Source organism: Scyliorhinus torazame, chromosome 1 (genome assembly GCF_047496885.1).
Source record: "Scyliorhinus torazame isolate Kashiwa2021f chromosome 1, sScyTor2.1, whole genome shotgun sequence".
In the NCBI taxonomy this organism is placed as follows: Eukaryota; Metazoa; Chordata; class Chondrichthyes; order Carcharhiniformes; family Scyliorhinidae; genus Scyliorhinus; species Scyliorhinus torazame.
Genome location: NC_092707.1, coordinates 278,792,301 through 278,817,842, shown reverse-complemented (window position 1 = coordinate 278,817,842; position 25,542 = coordinate 278,792,301). Strand labels below are relative to the sequence as shown.

At 46.6% G+C, this 25,542-nt stretch overlaps 1 long non-coding RNA gene across 1 annotated transcript; it reads left to right on the top strand.

The window, feature by feature from the left end:
- The first annotated feature begins 116 nt into the window (after positions 1 to 116).
- Positions 117 to 24,725, top strand: LOC140427192 (uncharacterized). The gene is made up of 3 exons (XR_011948530.1): positions 117 to 223; positions 23,856 to 23,902; positions 23,993 to 24,725. It is a non-coding gene; the product is annotated as an uncharacterized lncRNA (long non-coding RNA).
- The last annotated feature ends 817 nt before the right edge of the window (positions 24,726 to 25,542 follow it).

Genomic DNA, 25,542 nt, shown 5'->3' with positions numbered 1-25,542 from the left:
CCGGGGTCACGGGGGTCGCGGTGCAGCCTAGCGATCTGATTGGGGGAGCTCGGCGCGGCGGTCTCCTAGCGACGGGAGGAGAGGGCATTTTGAAATGATGCTGAAGCGTTGGTGCAGAGGTCGAGGCTCAGGCAGGATATGGCCCGCTGCAGCTCACTGATGATATTGCTGCTGATGCTGCTGCTCCTCCTGCTCCTCATCAACATCGCAGCTGCCTTGGGAAGTAGGTAGTCACGGACAAACAAAAACAACTTCATAAATGATCATCTAAAGATGGATCTTGAGGCTCAGGGCCAGAGTGGCCAACTGTCCCCTATTATAAGACGTTGTCTATCATTTTGACTGTTTGTCCTCGAGGGATGCCTTTATTTATTTCCAGCACCGGCAGTATTTTGCTTGTTTCTCTCTTTCGCTTTCTCGCTTCTCTTTCTCCCCCTCTCTCTCCTCTGTACCCATGGCCAGCCTGGCCATTCCTACAGATGTAGCAGGGCATCTGGTGGGAGTTTTCGATGCTCCTGGTATGTAGTACATTGTTGGATCAGTCATTCAATCGCGCCACCCAGAACTAGTCACCACACATATCTTCTGGCTAGCAGCTTCATTTACTACACCGCTGGGCGTCTGTTGTGCAGATACCAGAGAATGACCTGCCTGGCTTGGGACAACTATGCGAGCCCCCCACAGGAGGATGACGTCTTCCATGCTAAGCTCCTGCATCTTGGGCATCAAAGGCCCATAATTTTTTCGACAGCTTCCCTTGCTGGCCCCCTGGCAAGACAATGTGACGTACCTTTGCCGATACTGAGTCCTTTGCATCCAGTCGTGTATCTGGGCGGCATTGACTGGCAAGGTGTTCATGAAGTTAAGCATCAAAATGACTTTGTCTGCCGTGATGGGATGGGGGGCATGTTGGCAGTAGGGTCCGGATCAGCACGTCTGTATTTGCGATCTGCATGCCTGGGCAATGCTCAAAGACATACTTGTACACCGCTAGCAATAGGGCCCACTGCTGTATCTGGGCAGATGTTATTAGCAATATTGTGCTGTCCACTTTAAAAAGCCCGAGCAATAGCTTGTGGTCCGTCACGATGGCGAATTGATGCCCATACACGTTTTGATGAAATTCCTTCACCATGAATACGACGACCAGCCCTTCTTTCTCGATTTGGACGTAGTTGTATTCCATCGCACCAAAGTCCACCTTTCCCATCCATCAGCTATGAGTTGGGATAACACTGCCCCAACCCCGTAAGGTGAGGCACTGCATGTCATCAAAAGGGGCTTGGATTGGTCGTAATGAGTCAACAACCCCGACGACGTTAGCTACTGTTTTACCCTGGCGAAGGCATCCACTTGAGGCCGCCTCCATGCTCATTCTTTAGCAATGCGTGCTGTGGGGTGAAGATGTTTGCTATGCCAGAAATAAGTTTCCCGTAATAGTTTACAAGACCTAAGAATGACTGCAACTCTGTCGCATTTTCTGGAGCTGGGGCTTGATTTATCACCCGCACCTTCTCCTCAACTGGGTATAGGCCTTCTCGATCCACTTGGTACTCCCAAGTACATGACTTTCTTGGTGTAGAAAATGCATATTCCCTTCTTGAAGTGATGCCCGTCCCAGAAAACCGTCCGAGGACTTCTTCTCAGTTGCTCCCTTTCCATGGCTCCGGTGACCAGGATGTTGTCTAAGTAGACTGCTACACACGATAGCCCTCTCAAGATGTTCTCCATAAGGCGCTGAAAAGTTGCGCAAGCCGACGACACTCAATGGCAACCTCTTGTATTCATAGAGGCCTCTGTGGGTATTAATGGTTATTTAGCGTCTGGAAACGGCGTCCAGCTCCAGGTGGAGATAGACGTGACTCATATCAATCATGGAAAAGGAATGACCTACAGCTAACTTCTAACTGCAGCATTGGATACCTGTCCAGATGGGAAGCCTTGCTTATGTTCAACTTGTACTCTCTGCACGGACGTATGGTTTGTCAGTCAGGTTTTAGTATTGGAACAATTTGGCGCTTCCCAATCGGCAAATCGTACCAGCAGGATGATACCGAGGTCTTCCATTTGGCTGAGTTTGTTCTCAACTTTTGCCAGCAATGCATAGGGGACCGGGCGGGCCCTGAGTATTTTAGCTGAGCTTCAGGGTCTACATATATCTTGGCCACAGCCACCCTTAATCTTTCCCAGGCCCTCCTGGAAGACATCTGGATACTTCTTGGTGCCCATCCGAAAGATCTGTTGCCAGTCCTGCCGCAGGCTTTGTAGCCAATCACGGCTCTTGCAGACTCGGTCCGGGGCCCTGTACTACTATTAACGGCAACTTAACAGACTTTTGCCTAGAAGTAACTAGGGTCATTGTCGTGCCTGCTATAACTAGGGGTTGCCCCCATATATGTTGCTAGCCTTACCTCGGTGTTCCACAAACCCAGCTGTTGAGCTCCAGTTCTGAATTTCTCGAAGGTCTGCCTTATTACTGAAACTATGGCCCCCCATGTCCAATTCCATCTCTAATGGGTTGCCGTTCACCTGGACAGTAATCCAAATGGGGGGGCAATCCGTGGCTCAGTAATGCAATGCAATTGCATACACACATCGTCATCAGCATCAGGCTGTTCTAAGTGGAAGCTCTGGGCTGGGGTCTCCTTCGGGTAGGGTTGGCTGACCTGTGGTTTCATATCCCTCTGGTTTCGCCAGCCACAAGTGCCCCATTGCCTTAGATCATTCTCCATCGATTCCGGGGAGGACCCCGCCTGGTTGCAGCGGCCCTTGGCCAATGGGCCCAGTCCCGATGGTGTTGGCTTTGAAAGAAAATGTGCATGTGCTCCGCGTACCGAGTCGAGTCCTCTATTCCCACATCAAATTCGTCAAGTCTGCCAAAACAGCAGCATTTTCAAAATGGTGTAAACCTTATTTCTTTGTGAAGCAAGGTGGTTGTGCTCCAAATGGCACTGTAGTTCCGCTTTATTCTCATTGCCAATTTCATAGTCAAGGAGAGTCAAAAAGAAGCTTCAATTCCAAAAGGAAAGTATTTACATGTAACAGTCCAAGTCCCAGCCAGGACTACTCTGCAACTCGGCTTCTATCTGGGCTGGCTTTAATGGCAATGAATTTAATCAAGGAGCCCGCTGCTGGGCCTCTGACCCTCAGCCTGAGAGCATTTATTCCTCGAGGCGCACGTGAAGATTAATCAGGTCATCTCCGCGAATCTCATGGGGATTATAACACAGTCTGGACTACATGTGACTCCAGACCCACAGCAATGTGGTTGGCTTTTAACTACCCTCTGAAATGGCCAAGTAAACCATTCCGTTCAAGGGCAATTAGGGATGGACAACAAATATTGCCCTTGCCAATGAGATCCAAATCCCATAAAAGAATAAATTAAATATAAACTTGTTCCACTGCAGAATTGTTCTTGGAAAGAAAGATTGCTGATACACTGTCTTGGAAACAGTGCGCTTTGCAATTAGTGTGGATGACTAGCTTTTGTTTATCGTTGCTGGAGGGCACTGAGGTACTTGTTTCTGTCAATTTCCACCTGTCCATTCCATATATTATAGAATATGACCAATGCAGCACATTGCACTGCTCCCTGGGCAAAAGGCTTTGAGATGTCTCTCTTGTTTACCAACTGGGAAGGGATAAGTGCCGTCGTGGTAATGTTTCTGGACTAGTAATTCAGAGGTCTGGAACAATGATCCTGGAAACATGAGTTCACGGCAGCTGGCAGAATTTAAATGCAATTAACAAATCTGGAATAAAAAATATTGATGATCATGAAAGCACCAGATTGTTGTGAAAACCCATCTGATTCATTAATGTTTTTGAAAGAAGGAAATTTGCCTGGTCTGGCTGCATGTCACTTCAGACCGACAGTAATGTGGTTGACTCTTAACTGTCTTCTGCAGTGCTTAGCCACTCAGTTGGATTAGGTATGGGCAACAGATGCTGGCCTTACCAGTGACACTCGCATACCTGGCAGGGGTGAAACCATGATCAAGAAGGTGGTTCGCCCAGGACGAGACTAACCCATTGGTTTTGGCTAAGATCAAGTGTAGTCTCTGTTGATCGTGGATTGGAGAACACGGAGGGATTGAAGTCATCAAAGAGGAAACGTTTAGAGCTCGGCTGCTATTGGTGGATCTACATGCTGGTCTAAGCCTCTGGTTTAGGCCGAACGCCGATACAGTTTAGACTCAACGTGTGAGCTATGGCTGCAGCTGCATCCCGACCACCAGGCTGGGGAGTGCGAAACACTGTCCGAGTCACAGCGAAGAAGGTGGAAGGGGAGTCACCTGTGGACCGCAATTTCTTTGTGAAGCGGGTGCTGCTCGAGTGCTGCGGGTTTCAAGCAACAGCTATCTTCTGCTTGCAAGACTTCCCCAACAATGGATATTTTGACGTCACCTTCAAGAGTGTCGCAGCTTGCATCAAATTCTTGAACGTGTTCAAAGATAAAGGTAACTAGAGCCCCCTGTCTATCCTGACTGCGGAGCCTCTGTTTATGCTACCATCGCAGCAAAACCGGGTTGTTAAACTGCACACGTACAACCCCCACGTCCCCGTGTCTGATGTGCTCACGTTCCTCGCCAGGTACGCCGAGCTGAAAAGTAACAGCGTGCAACTGAAGGACACCTTTGGCATCGGGACAAGTGAGCACCAGATCAAGGTGACTCTCAGAACAGACGGCGACGGAACCATCCTGCATCCCCCCTCCAGTTTCGACATTGGAGGAAATCGTGGCTATCTCTACTACGTGGGATAGCCACGAGTATGCTGCACCTGTGGCAAAACGGGGCATGTTGCCGCCAACTGCAATGTCACCTTCTGCAAAAACTGCAGGCAGGAGGGACACATGACAAAGGACTGCAAGGAAGACAAGTGCTGCAACCTGTGTGGGGAGGCCGGCCATCTTTACAGGGCCTGTCCAAAACGCGGGGAAACGTACGCACAAATCATCAGCGGCGGAGTCAAAAAGGCGACCACAGAGGAGGTTCATGCACCCTCCATCGACAAAGACACCACAGCACAGAATGCCGAAAATCAACAGAAGGGCCCTCAACAAAAAGTGGAGGCCCAGCTCAACCTGAAAACTCAACCCCAACCTCATCTGACGAGGGAAGACTCAATGGAAGAGGATGGAAGGAAGAATCAAGAGTCCTGGGGAACGGTAAACAGGGACAAACGAAAGAGGAAACAAAAAAATGAACTGAAGAAACCCCCGATGGGAAATGGCAAAAAGCGGCACCTTTCAGCCAGCGGTCTTAGCGCCGACACCTCCTCCGATGAGGGAAAACAAGACAAGAATCAGCCTCAAATAAAGAGGCAAAGTACCAATGTAGAACGGGATGCACAGACCCCCCAGACCACAGACAGGGAAGGAAATAAAGCACGCCGAGATCATGAACCTCTGGTGGATGGGAACAGCAATATGACCAACGGACACCAAACGCCGGACATTAAAAATAAGGCCACAGGCCAACTCCAGAAATTAACAAGCAGCAACAACCCAGGCGAAAACCGGCCTGCAACCCCAACACCCACTGAATGCCACGACGGACGCCAGGGCTACACTACCCCCCCCAATGCCGAGTTCACGGGCCCAGTGCGGACCAGGATAGCTTTCTCAGCCCTGCAACTGTGCAACAGTTTGCGAGCACCACCGGCATGCTGGAGAACATTCAACAGCTGGAACACCCAACTGCATAGACTCTGGACTCTGAGACTGGTAAATCTACCTTTTTAAAATGGGGTTTAAAATTGCATCTATCAATGTGCGAAGCATTAAAGATACTTCGCTGTGTGTAGCCACACTCGGCTACCTAGCAAACGTGAAAGCCGACCTACTGTCCCTGCAGGAGTGTGGAATTCCTCACCTCAGCAACTACAGGCGCTGGTCGAGCTGGTGGTCCCACGGGCCATCCATCTGGTCAGAAGGAAACGACTGTCGTTCCTCCGGCCTGGGTATTCTGCTGCGGGGAGGCAACTTCACCATCTCCGACGTTAAGGAGGTAGTGGGTGGAAGCCTCCTTGTAGCAGACGTTAAATACAATAACGTCCCTCTCAGACTCATTAACGTGTACGCCCGGCCGTCAAGAGTGAGCGGCTGGCAGTCCTTCAGCAACTCCCGCTGCTGTTGGCCACCTCCAAGCCTGTCATTCTGGGCGGTGACTTCAACTGCATCATCAATGCGGCTGGACGATCCAGGAGAGCCAACAGCAAACGAGACGCTACGTCCAGGCTCCTCATGGAAATGGTAAAAAACGCCAAGCTGCTCGACGTCTTCAGCAACCCTGCAGACGGAGCGCAGCGTAGATACACATGGTCACGGCCAGACAGATCCGTCCGCTCCAGGATAGACTTCTTTGTGTCCCCTGCTTTCACGGTCAGGTCCACCGTCGTTAAGCCGGTGTTCTTCTCTGACCACTGCCTCCTACTGGCCGACTGCCACCTGCAGGAAAACCAGGGGGCGGGCAGGGGGACATGGAAGCTGAATGTAAAACTGTTGACTCCAGAGAACCTCGAGGAACTTAAATGGGATTACAAAAGTTGGAGAACCGTGAAACCCGTCTTTGAGTCTCCACATCTCTGGTGGGAAGCAATCAAGGGGAACATCAAAAGATTTTTTATCCTCAAAGGCATTCAAAAGGTGAGAGAGAGACGAGGGGCCATGTCCAGGCTCCAGAAATGTATGCAGAATCTGCTCCAGCTGCAGTCGATGGGGGTTGATGTCAAGGAGGATCTCCAAGAGGTGAAGAGCCAGCAAGCCTCGCTCTACACCTCGGAGGCCTCCAAGGTTATCTTCCGTTCCAGAGTCCGCTCCGTGGGGCAGGATGAAAAGTGCTCACCCTTCTTCGTCCAAAAGGTGCACCGAGAGACCTCCTGTGATCAGCAGCCTGAAGGAAGAAGATGGCTCTGTAAAATCATCGCAGTCTGAGGATCAGCAAATCCTTTTATGCCGGACTGTATGATCTGAAGCCAACAGATAACACTGTTTCCCAGACCTTCCTGTCATCTATCACGGAGGTCTTGGGCGACAGCGAGCGGGAAAACCTGGACACACCGCTAACTCTGGAAGAGCTGACAAAGGCCGTCAGGTCCTTTGAGATGAATAAAACTCCCGGAAGCGATGGCTTACCGGCTGAGTTGTATTCGGCTCTGTGGGACTGGATGGGTCCAGTCCTGCTTCTGGACGGCAGCATGTCAGAATCCATGAGGAAAGGCATCATCACCCTCATCTACAAGCAGAAGGGGGAAAGGGAAGAAATTCGAAATTGTCTCCCCATTTCACTGTTAAATGTGGATTATAAAATTCTAGCCAAGCTCATCGCCAATCGGGTCAGGTCTGCTCTGGAGTCGGTGATCCACCCTGACCAGACCTGTGCTGTACCCGGCAGGAAGATCTCTGATAGCCTTGCGCTACTCAGGGATACGATCACCTACGTGCAGGACAGGAAGGTGGACACCTGCCTCAGCAGCCTTGACCAGGAGAAGGATTTTGACAGAATATCGCACACCTACATGATGGATGTGCTTTCCAAAATGGGGTTTGGGGAGGGAATTCGCAATTGGATCAAACTGCTCTACACAAACATCTATAGCGCAGTCTCAATCAAGGGGTGGGAATCAGAAAAGTTCCAGATCAAATCAGGAGTCAGGCAGGGCTGCCCTCTCTCCACGGCCCTGTTTGTGTGCTGCATAGAACCTTTTGCCGAGTCCATCAGGAAGGATCCGGGTATAAGAGGAGTGACGATCCCAGGCAGTGGAGGCGTGCAAGTTAAGGCCTCCCTGTACATGGACGACGTCGCCGTCTTCTGCTCAGATCCCGCGTCTGTACGCAGGCTCTTGAATGCCTGCAACCAGTTTGAACTGGCATCGGGAGCCAAGGTAAACCGCGGCAAGAGCGAGGCCATGTTCTTTGGGAACTAGGCCGACCGGTCCTTTGTCCCTTTCACTGTCAGGTCAGATTACCTGAAGATGCTGGGGATATGGTTCGGAGCGGCTGGGGCGTGCACCAAAAACTGGGAGGAGCGCATCGCCAAGGTAATACAGAAACTGGGCTGGTGGGAGCAATGCTCCCTCTCTATTGCGGGCAAAAGCCTGGTCATCAGGTGTGAGGCACTCTCGGTGTTACTGCACGTAGCGCAGGTCTGGCCCATTACGCCGCAGCAGTCACCCGGGCCATCTTCAAATTCATCTGGAGATCCAAGATGGACCGTGTCCGAAGGGACACCATGTTCAACCCTCTGGATAAGGGAGGGAAAAACGTACCCAACGTCTCCCTCATCCTGATGGCCACCTTTGTGTGCAGCTGCATCAAGCTGTGTGTGGACCCCCAGTATGCAAACACCAAGTGTCACTACATACGGAGGTTCTACCTGTCCCTAGTGTTACGAAGGATGGGCCTGGCCTCATTGCCGCGGAACGCTCCAAGTAGTTGGACCATGCCATACCACCTGTCTCTCATGGAAAAGTTTTTGAAGAAAAACACCTTTGACCACAAGGCAATGAAACAGTGGTCAGCACGTAATGTCCTCGAGGCCCTCAGGGAAAAGGAGGCTGTGGAGGACGTTGGATGGTTCCCTGAGCAGACTGTCAGAGTCATCTGGCAGAACGCCTCATCATCAGAACTTACAAACAAGCACCAAGACCTAGCTTGGCTGGTGGTGAGAAGGGCCCACCCTGTCAGATTCTTCATGTACACCCGAAGGCTCAGTGCCGTTGCACGCTGCCCTCGGAGTGGCTGTGGGGGAAATGAGACGGTCACCCACCTCCTTGTGGAATGTGCCTTTGCAAAGAAGGTCTGGAGAGAGATGCAGCGGTATTTGTCAAGGTTCATTCCGAGCATCTCTGTGACACAGGACTCTGTGCTCTACAGACTTTTCCAGGGACACACACCGAAACAAACGTCAACAGCTGCTGGAAGGTCATCAACTCGGTGAAAGACGTTCTTTGGTCTGCCCGGAACTTGCTGATCTTCCAGTGCAAAGAACTGTCCTCGACCGAGTGCTGCAGACTGGCACATTCCAAGGTCCAGGACTATGTGCTGAGGGACGCACTCAAGCTTGGGGCAGCTGCCGCCAAGGCACAATGGGGAAAGACCACAGTGTAAGGTCTTACCAGCAAATGTACACCGAGGGGCGGGTAACAGTGTAAACCCCCCTCGGTCTGGGTCATTAACACTCCAATGTATAAAAGAAACATGACAATGTAAATGTTTAAGAAGGAATTGTAACGTAAAGAGCGATATGTGTGTAAGGTTATCAAAATTGAATGGAAGAAAGTCAAGGGAATGTGTAACTGATGGAAATGTACAGTCAAGACAATTCAAAATGTTCTGCAATGTTTATGATAGACTTTATGAATAAAGTATATTTTTGGGGAAAAAAAGACACTCGTATCCCAAGAATGAATAAAAGAATTGGGTTACTAGAACCAGAGGACACAATCTCAGACTAAAGGGGCGATCCTTTAAAACCGAGATGAGGAGGAATTTCTTCAGCCAGAGGGTGGTCAATCTGTGGAACACTTTGCCGTAGAAGGCTGTGGACGCCTAATCACCGAGTGCCTTTAAGATAGAGATAGATAGGTTCTTGATTGAGAAGGGGATCAGGGATTCTGGGGAGAAGGGAGGGGAATGGGGATGAGAAAAATATCAGCCATGATTGAATGGCGGAGCAGATTCAATGGGTCGAGTGGCCTAATTCTGCTCCTATGTCTTATGGTCTTATGGGTCCTTGGCTTACGTTTTACTAACAAAGGAGCCCCTCAATCAATCTCATCCACTCCTCATGGTGAACACTGTTGTCCATGCTTCTTCTCCTCAGGCAACCTCTCAGGAATGAGGATGACTTCCTTCCAGTCTTGTTTGATATGTTATGAGATGGCCGTTATGCCAAATGTGCAATCTGCAGACTCAGACATATGTAGGGCATATGGTGCTTGGAGTTTGTGTACTCTCTGCGACGCCTCAATTTCACCTGCGTGTTTCTCGTGAAGTATCTCAATGTGTTCAGTATCTTCTGGCATGAACCTTCTCTGTTTTGGTTGATCACAAGCCAGGGAATCACATGATATAGTGGGAATGTTTGACCTCTTCAGGAATGTTCCGAGTAGAGCATTTGCTTCAGGATCACTACCTCACAGTGGAGGGATACATGTTGGCAGGGCAAATCCGGCATGGAAGGTGACACCTACAAGCATTTGGTGCTTTTGAAGGATGTGGTACAATGTGGACCGTGGCAAAGGGTGAAAGCAGAGAAATATACCCTGACCTGGCACTGTAGGTGTCAAACTACAAGGATGTCTTGGATCGTGGCAGCACGGTGGCGCAGTGGATTAGCCCTGCTGCCTCACGGCGCCGAGATCCCAGGTTCAATCCTGGCTCTGGGTCACTGTCCGTGTGGAGTTTGCACGTTCTCCCCATGTTTGCGTTGGTTTCGCCCTCACAACCCAAAGATGTACAGGTTGGTGGATTGGCCACGCTAAATTGTCCCTTAATTGGAAAAAATGAATTGGATATTCTAAATTTTTTTAAAAAGGATGTCTTGGATCCTCCTCTGTTCTGGAATTGTGCAAAAGCAGCTGAGAGAATGGGAGTGGCAGCACATCGCCCACCCCTCTCCCACTATAATCAAATCCCTTAGCTACACGTTATGAATTCTTTGGGTGTCCATGCAATTTTCATTCGGACTGTTCGTTCATGAGAGGATCTACATTGATGATGAAATAATTTACAGCTTGGATACACTCGAATAACTTGGACTTTAGAACAATCCTTCCGGGTGCAGAGTCAGCAGGACTACATAAAATATATTGCACAGAAACGCCATTCAGTCCACATGCCAGTGTTTATGCTTGCCTCAAAACTCCACTCATCATTCATCATCTAAATACACCATCATAACCCTTTGTTCCCTTCTCTCTCATTTGCTTGCTAGCTTCCCCGTGGATATATCTATACCTTTTCACATCAGTGGTAGGAAATGCCATATTTTCACCACTCTGGGTAAAGAATTTTCTTTTGGATTCCCTATTGGATTTCTTGATGACTACTGTGACATTATTATAAATGTAAAAAACTGTCATGTCCAAATCAACCACTAGAGAGAGCTAGGTGTAGAACTATATAAGGCATCAATGCTAAGCCTTGTGGGTGAGAGGTTGAGGAGAAAGCTAGAGGACAGACTGAAGGAAAGATAGTGTGAGTGAGAGCAGATCATATTTATTGTATTAGTGTAGAGATAAGTGGTAGATGAGTGTAGATTGTATGTTTATTATCAATTTTTGTTATATAGGAGTAAATGTCAAATCCAATTAAGTAAGGTTAATAAATCTGTAGCTTTGTTCAATATAAAAGCTATTTGTGCTTTGGTGAACACTACGCCAACCATCCTAGAATTAGCAACACAAAGAATACCACATGGTACCGGGAGTATATTTCTACAAATTATAAGCAGTTAGATTAGACAGGTTAGCTTTAAGAAGATTGAAGAAAACAACCATGCCGCTACACCGATCAAAAAATCTAAACACAACAAATTTTAAGATGGAGAGTCTAAAGAAACCAGACTACTTCAGAACAAACGGCAAACCATGTCAAAACTGGGCATTCTTCAAACAGCAGTTTGAAGTTTTCCTATCTGCCTCCGCGCCAGAAAATGCTTCCGCTCAGAGAAAAATAGCGCTTCTTCTTAAGTTGGCTGGAACACAAGCATTAGAGCTTTATAACTCCTTCAAAATTGCTGAAGGTGAGGATAAAACAAAGTATAACATAGTGCTACAGAAGTTCACTGCAAAAAGCAAGTGAACGAGACCTATGAGCGCTACATGTTCAGAAAAAGGCTGCAGCTGAAAGGGATGTTGGTAGATTCTTTTATTACTGCTTTAAAGTTAAGAGTGCAATTGTGTAACTTCTCTGTTGCTGATTCAATGCTCCGCGATCAAGTTGTATTTGGGATAAATGAAGAACGTTTGTGAGAAAAAAATGCTGAGACGACCGATTTTGCTGCTTGATGAAGCCATTAATACAGTGTTCTTCAAACTTTTTTTCCGGGACCTATTTTTACCAACCGGCCAACCTTCGGGACCCAACCCGGCCGACTTTCGCGACCCACTTCGACCGACCTTCGCGACCCAGGCCGGCCAACCTGCGTGACCCACCATTTTCCCTTACCTTGTTTGCTGCTGACAAAAATGGAGGAAATGGTTTTGGGTCCCTTTGGCCCTCGTACACACTCCTCCAATGCAACCTGTTGGATGAAGGTGAAGCCTTCCGGTGTCGGAAAGTATGGAGTCTCCATCTGTCCAAAGTTCTGCATTTTTTTCCTGTAAAATTTTATCAAATAAACCACCCCCCCCCCCCCCCCGCAACATGTAAAAAAAATGATTAAAATAAATGAATAAAACTCCCGCCGAATTTGTAAAACAAAAAGCTGCGACAGTTTAAAAAGCAGCCGCACTGCGCATGCGTACCCAATCATCAGCGCACATGCGCAATGCCCAATGATCTGGCACGCAAGCGCAGTGCGGCCGCATTTTTTTTTACATGTTCGTGGCCATTTTGAAGGCTGCTTGCAGCCGTCGTTATTAACAGCTGGCTGCTGTGGCTGTTACGCGCAGATTTGTGCGATCGGGAGCGCCGTGACGGATGGCTCCGACACCCGCCCGCGACCCACCTGCGGGTCGCGCCCCCGGGTTTGACAATGCTTGCATTAATATGTGCAAAGCCAGTGAACAAGCATCCTCTGAATATGCAGAGTTCAGGGCAAACGATAAAGGCGCAAAGTCGGGATACGTGGCTGACGCCATTAATGCTGTGTCGCTGCACAGAATACTGCATCCAGTGGCTGGTGGCCATTTTGAGAGTGACATCACAAGCGTGATGATGTAGCCACGCCCACAGTAAAAACACTTGTCCCGCAAAAGGCAAACAAATTATTGCAAATTAAATCACTTGGCAGCACGGTACCGTTTCTCAACAGCTTCTCCAGCAAACAAATTTTTAAAATCCTACCATGACTACAGGAATATCCAAAGTGAACAATGTGAAGAAAAAAGATTTTTAAAGAGTGGGTCAGAAATTCCATTTAAGATAGATACAGGCGCACACGCAAATTTAATAACCAAAAAGAACTTTAGACAAGAAGACAGTACACCGCAAATACAAAAATCAACCTGTCGATTGACCCACTATAATGGAAATACCATAGCCACGAGAGGTTCCTGCTGTCTCATTGTTCTCAGAATGACAACATCAAAATGACTATCAACTCAACACAGGGTGATTTCGGGTGTATGGGTCGGAGAGGGCAAGGTGTCGGCGATATACCAGGAGATGAAAGAAGAGGGGGAGGCTTTGGTAGAGGAGCTGAAGGGTAAATGGGAGGAGGAGTTGGAGGAGATTGAAGAGGGTCTGTGGGCTGATGCCCTGAGTAGGGTCAATTCTTCTTCCTCATGTGCCAGGCTTAGCCTGATACAGTTTAAGGTTATTCACAGAGCGCATATGACAGGGGCAAGGCTGAGTAGGTTCTTTGGGGTGGAGGACAGATGTGGGAGGTTCTCAGGAAGCCCGGCGAACCACACCCATATGTTCTGGTCATGCCCGGCACTGGATGGGTTTTGGAGGGGTGTTGCGAGAACTATATCTAAGGTGGTGAAAGTCCAGGTCAAGCCAAGTTGGGGGCTAGCACTATTTGGAGTGGCGGACGAGCCGCGAGTGCAGGAGGCGAAAGAGGCCGGCATTCTGGCCTTTGCGTCCCTGGTAGCCCGGCGAAGGATCTTGTTAGTGTGGAAAGATGCGAAGCCCCCCAGCATGGAAGCCTGGATAAATGACATGGCAGGGTTTATCAAGTTGGAGAGGATAAAGTTTGCCTTGAGAGGGTCTGTGCAGGGGTTCTCCAGGCGGTGGCAACCGTTCCTAGACTATCACGCGGAGCGTTAGATGAAGTTCGGTCAGCAGCAGCAGCAACCCGGGGGGGGGGAGACGGGTGGACGGCGAAGGGGGGTTTTCCTAGGGGCACTTGAGCAAGAAAATACATAAACGTTTGGGAAAGTCGATATGTGCGGGAGGAATCCAATGTACAAAGTTCTGTGTTATGTTGATTGTTTATGTCTTGCTATGCGACTTTTCTTTTTGTTACGGGGGGGGTTTGTCTGGTTGAATATTTTGTTGAAAAATTCTTAATGAACATATTTTTTTAAAAAAATTTTAAATGCCAATCAACTTTGAAATAGTGGAAAATGATAAATCATCGCTACTTGGGGTGGTGCTTGCGATAAATTAAACCTAGTTAAGTGGATACACACAACCAATAACTTGAAAAACGGCAACATTTGGACAAATATGCGCATGTTTTCTCGGGAATGGGTACCCTACCCTTTTCATACTCTATCAAACTAAAAAAGGATGCCAAACCTGTGATGCATGCGCCAAGAAGAGTGCCAGCTCCATTGAGAGATCGTCTCAAGATCGAGCTTGACCGAATGCAACAGTAAGATGTCACCTCCAAGGTCACCCAACTGACGGACTGGATCAGTTCGAAGGTTTGTATGCGCAAACCTAACAGAGACTTAAGAATCTGCATAGATCCAAAATACCTAAATTACAATATTATGAGGGAACACTACCAAATACCCAAGAAGGAAAAGATCATATCCAAAATGGCTAATGCCAAGCTTTTCACAAAATTGGATGCCTCGAAAGGATGTTGGCAACTCAAACTCAACATTCAATGCCGAAAGCTCTGCACCTTCAACACGCCTTTTGGAAGATATTGCTTCAATCGGCTCCGTTTGGAATAATATCGGCATCTGAAATCTTTCATAGGGCAATGGAGACCATCATCGAAGGGAATCTGGGTGCCAGAGTCTACGTTGGTCTATTACTCCAGAAGAACATTGTGATAGGCTCAAGAAAGTGCTTGACAGAGTTCATCACTATGGATTGAAATTAAATCATGACAAATGTCAGTTTGGGATCCACAAATTGAAATTTTTAGGCGATATATCACAGGAAGACCGGATCCAGACAAAATCAATGCCATAGGTGAAATGCCGATGGCAACTGACAAAAAAGCAATTCTGCGAATGCTTAGTGTTCTGAACTTCATGGGAAAATTCATTCCCAACCTATCCAATCGAACAATGGCTCTGCACAACCTCGTCAAAATGAATGTTGACTTTAAAGGGACACCTGAACACGCAGCTGAGTGGCAAGACATGAAAACAGCTCTGACCACCGCTCCAGTATTAGTGTTTTACGACTCGACAAAGGAAATGAAAATCTCCACTGATGCCAGCAAACAGGGCACAGGCGCAGTCCTACTTTAGAAAGATGATCAGGATATGTGGAAACCTGTCGCGTATGCCTCTCGGTCGATAACTCCTAAAGAGCAATTGTATGGGCAAATAGAAAAAGAGTGCCTTGGTCTCTTAACCAGCATCACCAAATTTTATAATTATGCATATGGTTTACCACACTTTATCGTTGAAACTGATCACGGACCTTTAGTTAACATCATCAAGAAAGACCTTAACAAGATGTCTCCGCATATTCAGAGGATGATGATGAAGGTACAAGTCTACGATTTCACACTAGTCTACATGCCAGGAAAAGACTTAGTTGTTGCTGATACCTTATCAAGAGCTACAAATGATATTGATATTGAACAGGGGCTGGTTTAGCTCACTGGGCTAAATCGCTGGCTTTGAAAGCAGACCTAGGCAGGCCAGCAGCACGGTTCAATTCCCGTACCAGCCTCCCCGAACAGGCGCCGGAATGTGGCGACTAGGGGCTTTTCACAGTAACTTCATTGAAGCCTACTCGTGACAATAAGCAATTTTCATTTCGATATGACGGTTTCAGATATAGTACACATTGTGGAAGCACAAGCTTCCTTTGAAAATGAAAATTGCTTATTGTCACAAGTAGGCTTCAATGAAGTTACTGTGAAAAGCCCCTAGTCGACACATTCTGGCGCCTGTTCGGGGAGGCTGGTACGGGAATTGAACCGTGCTGCTGGCCTGCCTTGGTCTGCTTTCAAAGCCAGCGATTTAGCCCTGTGCTAAACCAGCCCAAGACGCAGTTGTTGCCGAGATGTTACCAGTGTCTGACAATAAGCTACGAATCATAAGAGAAGAAACAGAGAAGGACTTGACACTCCAAAGGGTAATCAAACACCTCAAAGAAGGATGGCCCAATGGATGTTGCTCCACTTTTCACAGTATCAAAGATGGCCTCACAGTAATTAACATATCCCTAATCAAAGGAGACAGGATAGTTATTCCTTCATTCCTCTAACAAGGTATCTTGGAGCAGATACATACACAAGGGTCGCCAAGGTATTGAAAAATGTTGTAGATGAGCAAGACAATCTGTGTACTCGCCTGGAATCAATAAGGATGTGGACAATCATGTGCAGGAATGCCGCATTTGTCAGATGCATCAATCTACACAAGAGAGCTTGGAAGAAAATGAATTCATCACCAATCCATGAATGGAAGTTGGTATGGATCTATTCTACTTTAAAGGTCATGACTAGTCATAATTGACTACTATTCCAACTACCCCAAGGTGATTACGTTGAATGATTCAACAACACGTTCTGTCATACGAGCAGCAAAATCTGTTTTTGCTCGCCATGAAATTCCATTACACGTTGTCTCTGACAATGGCCCTTGCTTCACCAGCTGGGAGCGGACACAACTTGCAGAACGTTATAATTTAAACCACGTCACATCAAGCCCATTGTACCCCCAATCTAATGGCAAAACAGAGAATAGTCAAAAAACTATCCAGCAAAGCACTGGATGACAACAAGGATTTATCTTTGGCACTGTTGACGTACAGAGCTACCCCATTGTCATCCTGTTTCTCGCCTGCCCAGATGTTGATGGGAAGAAACATTCGCACCATATTACCTGGAAGAATGATTAAGAATATGGATGATCAAGAAATACATCACCGCCTAAGGTTACAAAAATAAAAAGACTACTACAACAAGCGCAAAGTTGTAGTAGTTGGCAAAGTTAAAAGAAAGAGACTACGTTCGAATACAAAATCCTGATGGTGGATGGCAACATATAGTTAAAGTTTCAAGACAAATTGCACCAAGATCATATTTGGTACAGAATAAATAGAAGAGCATTACTGCAAATAAAAAAACATGTTCCATTTCAAACTCAGAACATTATTGCTCAGGATGCTAATTTTCAAAACATTGACTTTCCTAATCCTTCATTATCACCAATGCATCAAGACAATTTGGAAGATAACTTTCTTACTTTGACAAAGCCACTGAGAAGATCAACGAGAACAAGGAAACCACTGAACAGATTGAGCATGAATCATTAACTTGTTTGTAATGACTGTAATAACTATTCACCTGTCATCGGCAATGTGACTTAACTTTTATTTTTGCAACTGAATGTGAAAACAAGTTAATGATTCATGCTCACTAATGTAATGGTCAAAGAAAAAATGGTACAGAGTTTATAACCTTTTTTTCCAAAGAAAGGGGGATGTGCCATTATCATAAATGTAAAGAACTGTAAGGGTTAATGTCATGTCCAAATCAACCACTAGAGGGAGCTAGATGTAGAACGAAAAAGGTATCAATGCTAAGCCTTGTGGGTGAAAGGTTGAGGAGAAGCTAGAGAACAGGCTGAAGGAAAGATAATGTGAGTGAGAGCAGATCATAGTTATTGCGCTAGTGTAGAGATTAGTAGTAGATGAGTGTAGATTCTATGTTTATTATTAACTGTTTGTTATGTCGGAGTAAGTGTCGAATCCAATTAAGTGGTGTTAATAAATCTATAGCTGTGTTCAATATGAAAGCTATTTGTGATCTTTGTAAACACTATGCCAACCATCCTAGAATTAGCAATACAAAGAGCACCACAACTACCTTGTATTGAAGGATTTTAGTTGTAATCTTCCTCATAAGACGAAACATTCTCTCCATACCCATTTTATCAAACTAGCTTTACAAACGCTCTCGAGCCCTCATGTATTTTGTCCTCTCACTTGGTTCCACAACTGGAGGCCGCCGCTCCAACCACCATCGCCTCCCCCCCCCCCCCCCCCCCCCCCCCCCGCCCCAACATTTTTCAATTTCCACCCTAAGCTCCTCCACCTATCTTTCCTCATGAGGAACATCGGTATAGGAATAGCCCCTTGAGCATGTACCGCCATTCAATGAGATCATGGCTGATCTGTGACCTAGCTCCATATACCTGCATTTGACCCATATCCCTTAATATTTTTTGCTCAATAAAAAATCTATCTATATACAATGTAAAATTAACATTAAATTTAAAATTAAAGAATAATGAAAATCACAGCTTAAGATTTTGGTCATACCTTCCAATGTCTTCCATTTTAGCTTGCTGTTCCTTTCTCGATTATATCTCTAGGGACATTTATCTGCATTAAAAGGATGCTGTAGAATTCAAGTTGTTGTTATTGGTCTCTAATTAAAAGCAGCATTTTATTTTAACATTGAAGCCAGTCAATGGAATCCAGAGTTACAAAACAAATGATAATGTCAATTAAGAAACAGTGGGAATCATGGAATACAATCGTAACATTTCGCACCATGCTGGTAGAATTGTTCTCCCACTGTTCAATTACGCTATTTCCTGTTGCTTTTAGACAATAAATCTAACCCTTGGGTCATTTTGCTGCAATGGTGATAGGTGAGCAGTACTTGGTGCAGGGTAGGACTCAGGCAGCAAAGTTTGTATGAATTGAAATTTATGGAGGGTGAGAGACTAATCAGGAGAGCATTGAAATACATTAGTTGAGTCTGATCATGACTGAGGGGAGGTAGGAACAAAGGAGGAGGATTTTATTGTGATGGGAGTAACTGGGGTCAGAGCTCAGGTCAGGATTGAATAGGAAGCCAATGTTGTAAACTATTGTGTCAGTCTTTGGTGACATCGGTCTCAATGTTTAGCTGGAGTAAATTGCGACTCATACAAGACTGGATATTGGATTAGCAGGAAAGGCATTGAGACTCTGTAACTGACCATTGTTGCTGATTTTGCCTGAGTTCAATTGCTCTGTTTTATTACCTTTGCTCTTGAGTCGCCAGGTAACTTTATGATACTGCCACGAGGTTCAAGTCCGAGTAATGATCATTAATCCAATACACCGATTAGTAAGGTTTAAATCAAAGCACATTTATTATACACAGTAATTGCTACTCATGCAGAAATTCTACATCTAAGCTACTTCTACAACTAACAGGCCTATACATAACTTTGGACTGGCCCACCAGGTCAGGGAAACAAATGGCCTTTCGTTCGGGTTCTGAGCCTGCGGGATTCGAAGTTGGTACGGCTTGGTAGCTCGGGGCGCCTATCTCGTAGCGAGCGTTGAATTAAGACTTATGATTTCGATCTTCATTGCTCCGGTCACGGTCAATGTTGGTTCGTTGTTGCTGGGTGACCCGGGCAGGAAGAAGAGAGCGAAGAGGTGGAGAAGAAGAGAGCGATTTGAACTTGGGGCTCAATTCTTATAGTCCCCAGGGGCTTCCCACCTTTCGGGGCGGACCCTGTACCTGGTCCCAAGTGATTGGACTTTGTCCCAATCGCTTGGTTCGATTTTCTCCAATGCTGGAGCGGTTCCCTGATCGATGGGTGGTCTTGAGGTGCTCGTTCACCTCCTTTTGTGTAGGCTCCTGCTGGCGCCGAAGAGTCTGGTTTTGCTTTGTGTGTCTAAATGTTGTTTATTGTTCCCGGGGATTGCTCATTAGTATGCAGATGGCTGTTGTTTTGTTATGTTGATGGTTGCTGGTATCGATATTGTCTGGCCTTTCCAGAGGTAAATGCACAGCCAACCTGCAGCTGCTGGTTTTTGTCTTGTTGGCTGACTTTCCCATCAGCCTTTGCCGTTCGCCATTTTGAATCGGGAGTTGGCCATTTTAAGTGGCTACACCATATTGGCAAGATTTTAAGCCACTCCAAACCCATCAACTTGCAGAGTTGATTTTGGGCTCCATGTCTTCAGGTGATGTCACCAAAGAGCAGCGTGTATAATCATAGAACCATAGAATTCCTACAGTGCAGAAGGGGGCTGTTCGGCCCATTGAGTCTGCTCTGACCTTCTGAAAAAGCACTCTACCTAAGCCGACTCCCCCGCCCTATCCCAGTAACCCCATAACCCCAGTTAATCTGCACATCTTTGACAGGGGCAATTTAGCATAGCTAATCCACCTAACCTACACATCTTTAGATTGTAGGAGGAAACCCATGCAGTCACAGGGAGGAAATACAAGCTCCACATAGATAGTTACCCAAGATCGGAATTGAACCTAGATCCCCGGTGCTGAGAGGTATAATGCTAACCACTGTGCCGCCCAGTGAGTAAGAGGAGGAGGCAAAGATAGACCTTTTGGGGTTGTTGGGAGGCTGCTATTGGAAGTAGGGGTGTGTGGCTGGGAAGAAAAGTCATTGTGGGAGAGGTTCTATCTATGGCCATTTAAGCAATAGAGAATAGTCAAACTAAGCAGGACCAGAGAAGAGAGGCAATGGGAGGAGAATGGTCTGGCCAACAAAGTTAAGCGTTCCACAGAGGTTTAGAAGGATGGCATGGGGTAATGTAAAAAAGGTTCCACAGCAACTTTCATGAACATTAATAGCAGCAGGAGTGATTATATGGCCCGGAACCTGCTCCAACATTTAATATGATCAGGGCTGGTCTTGGGCTTCAACTCCATTTTCATCCTGCTCCCCATATCCCTTAATTCCCTGAGAGGCCAAATGTCAGTCTACCTCAGCCTTAAATATTTTCTTTTAATGGAATAGAGTGGGAGAGGGAGGGGGAAAGCAAGGGGCATGATCGAACCAAATTGGTTCTGAGTCCCATGACGAGCACGTTTAGCCAAGTGTTTCCAGGCGCACGCAGCGCTGAGGTACACAATGCCATCTATCGGGACTCTGTTTCAATTTGAAATGCCCCGCATTTAGTCCCGTTTCTTGCACTGTGGCACTCCGCTCACTGGAACTCCTTAGTGCAGGAAGAGATCAGGACATCATTTCCCCACCCCCTGATGCGGACCCCCCCCCCCCCCCCTCCCCCCCGCTGAGCCCCAACTCACCTATAACATTGTCCTTGGGGGGGGGGGGGGGGGGAACCGCACCCCACTTCATGCGCGCAGGGCACCACCGGGCCCGATGCGAGCCCAGTGCCAGGGTGCCCGGGTGGTGCCAAGGTGCCACCCTGCCCAGAGGGAAAGCACCTAAGGGCCTCCGATCCCCTGGGAGATCCCCACAAGTGCTGTTCCGCCTGGTCCCCGTTTGTGGGGACCAGCACTGATCGGCGCTCACCCGGGTCTCCGAGGCCCTCTGTCTTAACTGTATAATAATAATCTTTATTAGCGTCACAAGTAGGCTTACATTAACACTGCAATGAAGTTACTGTGAAAATCCCCGAGTTGCCACATTCCGGCGCCTGTTCGGGTACACAGAGGGAGAATTCAGAATGTCCAATTCACCTAACAAGCACATATTTGGGACTTGTGGGAGGAAACCAGAGCACCCGGAGGAAACCCACGCGCACACGGGGAGAACATGCAGATTCCGCACAGACGGTGACCCAAGCCGGGAAGCGTACCCAGGTCCCTGACTCTGTGAAGCAACAGTGCTAACCACTGTACCACTATGCCGCCACATATTCATTGATGGTGCATCCATAATCCTCCATGGTAGAGAATTCCAAATATTCACAACCTTCTAAGGGAAAAATCCTTTCTTCAACTACATCTTAAATGATTATCATTATGAAACTCTGAAAAGCTCCTTGTCCTGAGACTGTGTCCCCTTGTTGTTCCCCAGCCAGGGGAAACAATGTCTCAGTATCTACCCTGTCAATTCCTTTCAAAATCTTGAATATTTCTTTGAGATCACCTCTCACTCTTCTAAACTCCAGAGAATGTAAACCCAATTTACTCAGCCTCTCATCATAGGAGAACCCTTTGACCTCAGGGACCAATCTGGTGAACCTTTGCTGTACTGCCTCCAAAGCAAGCATACCCTTTCTTAAATATGGAGACCAAACTATCCACAGTATTCTAGGTGTAGCCTGTACAAAGCCCTGTACAATTATGCCAAGACTTTATTCTTTTTCTCCAACCTCCTTCCAATAAAGGCCAACATGCTGTACACTCTGTATGCTTCACCCGATATTTGTGACCATTCATTTACATTGTGTATTCATCATATGTCCTATGCTCTTTTCATGTATGGAACGATTTGTCTGGACTGTACGCAGAACAATACTTTTCACTGTACCTAACATGTGACAATAAATCAAATCAAATCACATGTCATTTGCTTTCCTAATTGTTTGCTGTACCAACATGCTAACCTTGTTTTCCTTTTATGAGTATATCCCAGTCTCTCTCTGAACATCAATATTTTCAAGTTTCAGGTCTTTAAAAAAATATCCTGCTTTTCCATTCTTACAACCAAAGTGACTAAGCTCACACTTCGGCACATATCAACCATCTGCCACCTTATTGCCCAATCATTTATCCTGTCTATATCTCTTTAAAGTCTCTTTTGTATCCTCAACTTATCTTTCCATCTAACTTTGTATTGTCAGGAAGATTAGATACATTACTTTGTCTCATGGAGTACATTAAAGGCTTAATAATGTAAATGTTTTTCCTCATGTTGAACTTAAATTATTTAAATAACTGAACTTCTCTTTTCAAATGCCTTGCAATGAATGCATCTCTCATACTAACACGAACATGTGTTCTCTGAAACAAGCAAATCTTATTTTAAAAACCCAAAACTTTAGCTTGGAAAGCAATGTCCAGATATCAGAAAATGGTTTGTAAAAATATGGTGCGATGTTGTCACCTTCGGTGATTTGAGGGTTGGGACTGGATTAAAAAATTGACTTGAGAGAATGAGTATTTGAGGAATTGGATCATTATTTGCAGAAAAGTTCTGAGGCAAAATTTTTTTAAGAGGTACAGTTTGGATATTGTTGAAACTTTTATTCACAACATTTTGTAATACTTTTCTATTTTGTGCCTTCACTTCCTGAGCACCCGACTGGGGGAAAGCTACCTTTACAGTAGTTGGGATCCTGCCCTCTCACAACTGGGAAGGGATTCTCTCAGCCTGGGGCCAGGCCAGAGAATCCTCGTGACCGGGCCACGCCCTCCCGGCGCCGGCGTGGTTGGCGCAGCGCGGGCCGCTCTATGTGGCCGGCCCACCGATTTTTATCCGGTGGATGGGCCGAGCAACTGTAGTGGAAACACTGAGTCCCGCCGGCGCCGTCCACACTTGCTCGCAGCCGGCGGAAACTCTGCATGGAACGGTCGGGTGGCGGCCTGCGGAGGGGGAGGGGTGCTCCGACCCGGGGGGGGGGGGTCTCCGATGCGGCCTGGCCCATGATCGGGGCCCACTGATCGGCGGGCCGGCCTTTCTGTCCCCCGGCCTCTTTTCTTCCATGCTGGCCTCTGTACTCCTGCGCCATGTTGCGTCAGGGCCGGCGCGTTGAAGGAGGTCACAACGCATGCGCGGATCCCACGGTGCCCAGTTCACGCCGGGATTGGCAGCTGGAGCGGTGTGGCGCCTGTAGGGGCCAGAATTACTCCTGGCAGCGGCCCGTTCATGCCGTCGTAAAACGCGACGGCGTTTATGACGGCGTGGACACTCTGCCGCGGGATGGGAGAATCCCGCCCCTGAGATTTGGAGTTCAAACCCAGTCCAGACTGATTGATGAAAAGGCCTTCAATTATCTTAGAACATGTTTAAATTCTTACAAATGTAATTGTAAACTTGCAGAGAGAAACCAATAGTTAACTTGTTTTCCATTTTGATTTTATTTATAGACGCAGACAGTATTACAAAAAAGAAAAGTAGTCATGCGACCAAGGAGGTGAGACAGCTATATGAAGCAAACATTTAACTGTTCTGTTACAAAAATTAGAAAGTTCCTTCTTTTATAAGTGTGATTTTTTTCATTTAGATCATGACTGAGGCCACACTGGGAGCGCTCTGCAATTTTGAACACCTTATTGTCAAAACGATATTAAGGTGTTTAAGAATATTCGGAGATACTTCCAGAACTTTAACTTCAAAAATATGAAGAAAGGCTCACAAAATGGAGTTTGTTTTCTTTTGAGAAAATTGACCCAGGATTTTTAGTGATAACAACTTAACTTGAACTATGAAGGATGCAGATAGCTGTACAAAATTCAGAAGCCTCATGTGAAACTAGAGGTCAGAAGATGTCATGGGAGTGTCCCTTTAAGAAATGTTTTGTCTTATCACATGGCTTCAGTGATTTTATTGTGTAGCTGGAGCTGGGCTGTGGCTGAGTTTTACTTTCGCTTTGGTCTGGGGCTGTTGTGTGGCTCTGAGGATTTTGTTTTTTTTCACATTTTTGCTGCTGGATTCAGACAGAGCAGTCTTATCCAGTCTCTCTTTCTCTGCATTTTAAAAGTTGTTTCCAGATGACTTGATAACTTGAAAATAAATAACTGCTTTCTGGAAGGAATTCAAAACTGATTGTTTGAAAAGGAAACAATAGTGTACACCAGGTCTTGAGTGCTGTATGCTGGGCCACACCTTTGAAAAGGGGTTTCTGGATTATGGGATCTTGTTACTAAATTGGAACAGCTTAAAGGGACAATTTATTAAGGGTTATACATAGAGTACTGTAACTGTGTGGGGTATTTATATTTGCAGTTGATTAAAATGCTTACTGTGTGTGTTTGTAAAAATGTTAACTATATTTGTAGAATAAACTTTGTTTTTGATTAAAAGTGCTGAAGGTCTCTGTTGAATAACACCTGAAAGGTGGGCCCTTGTGCTCTTTGTAACCAAAATTAATAAACAGTTGTAAGTCAGGTGAACTCCATGATATACTTTGCAGTTTTCTAAACTCTGGCCCATAACAAAGAATAGTTTTGAGTGGTGTGCATCTGCAACCGAATCCAAGCAAAAGTCAGGAAACTAGAAAACATTTAGAAAGGATTGGGCTAATCTGAGATACGCGACACTTGATTGGTTAATTAATTGACTGCTTTTTAGTTGAGGAAATTGGCCTTTAAAGAAGAATAATAATAATTGTTATTGTCACAAGTAGGCTTATATTAACTCTGCAATGAAGGTTCTGTGAATAGCCCCTGGGCGCTACATTCCGGCGTTCGGGTACACAGAGGGAGAATTCAGAGGGCGAGATTCTCCCATGCCGTGCCGTTTGGGAGAATCGCCGTTACCGCCAGATTTTCACGCGATGCCGGTCCGACGCTGTTCCGCATTTTCCCAACCGGTGAGAACGGCGTGATCGAGTTCGGAGAATTGCCCGAGGGGCTAAGTTTGGCGATTTTCCAGGCCCACCGGTATTCAACGGCCCGGATGCGCGAAGTCCCGACAGCGTAAGCCCAGGTCACGCCGTCACAGTTCACAACTGCAAAATAAAATCGCCAGCCAGTCGTTCTGGTTGACAATGCGGGGGGAGGAGTTGACCGGCCGGCGTTTTCGGCAGCAGTATGTTGTGGCGTCCACGGCTGG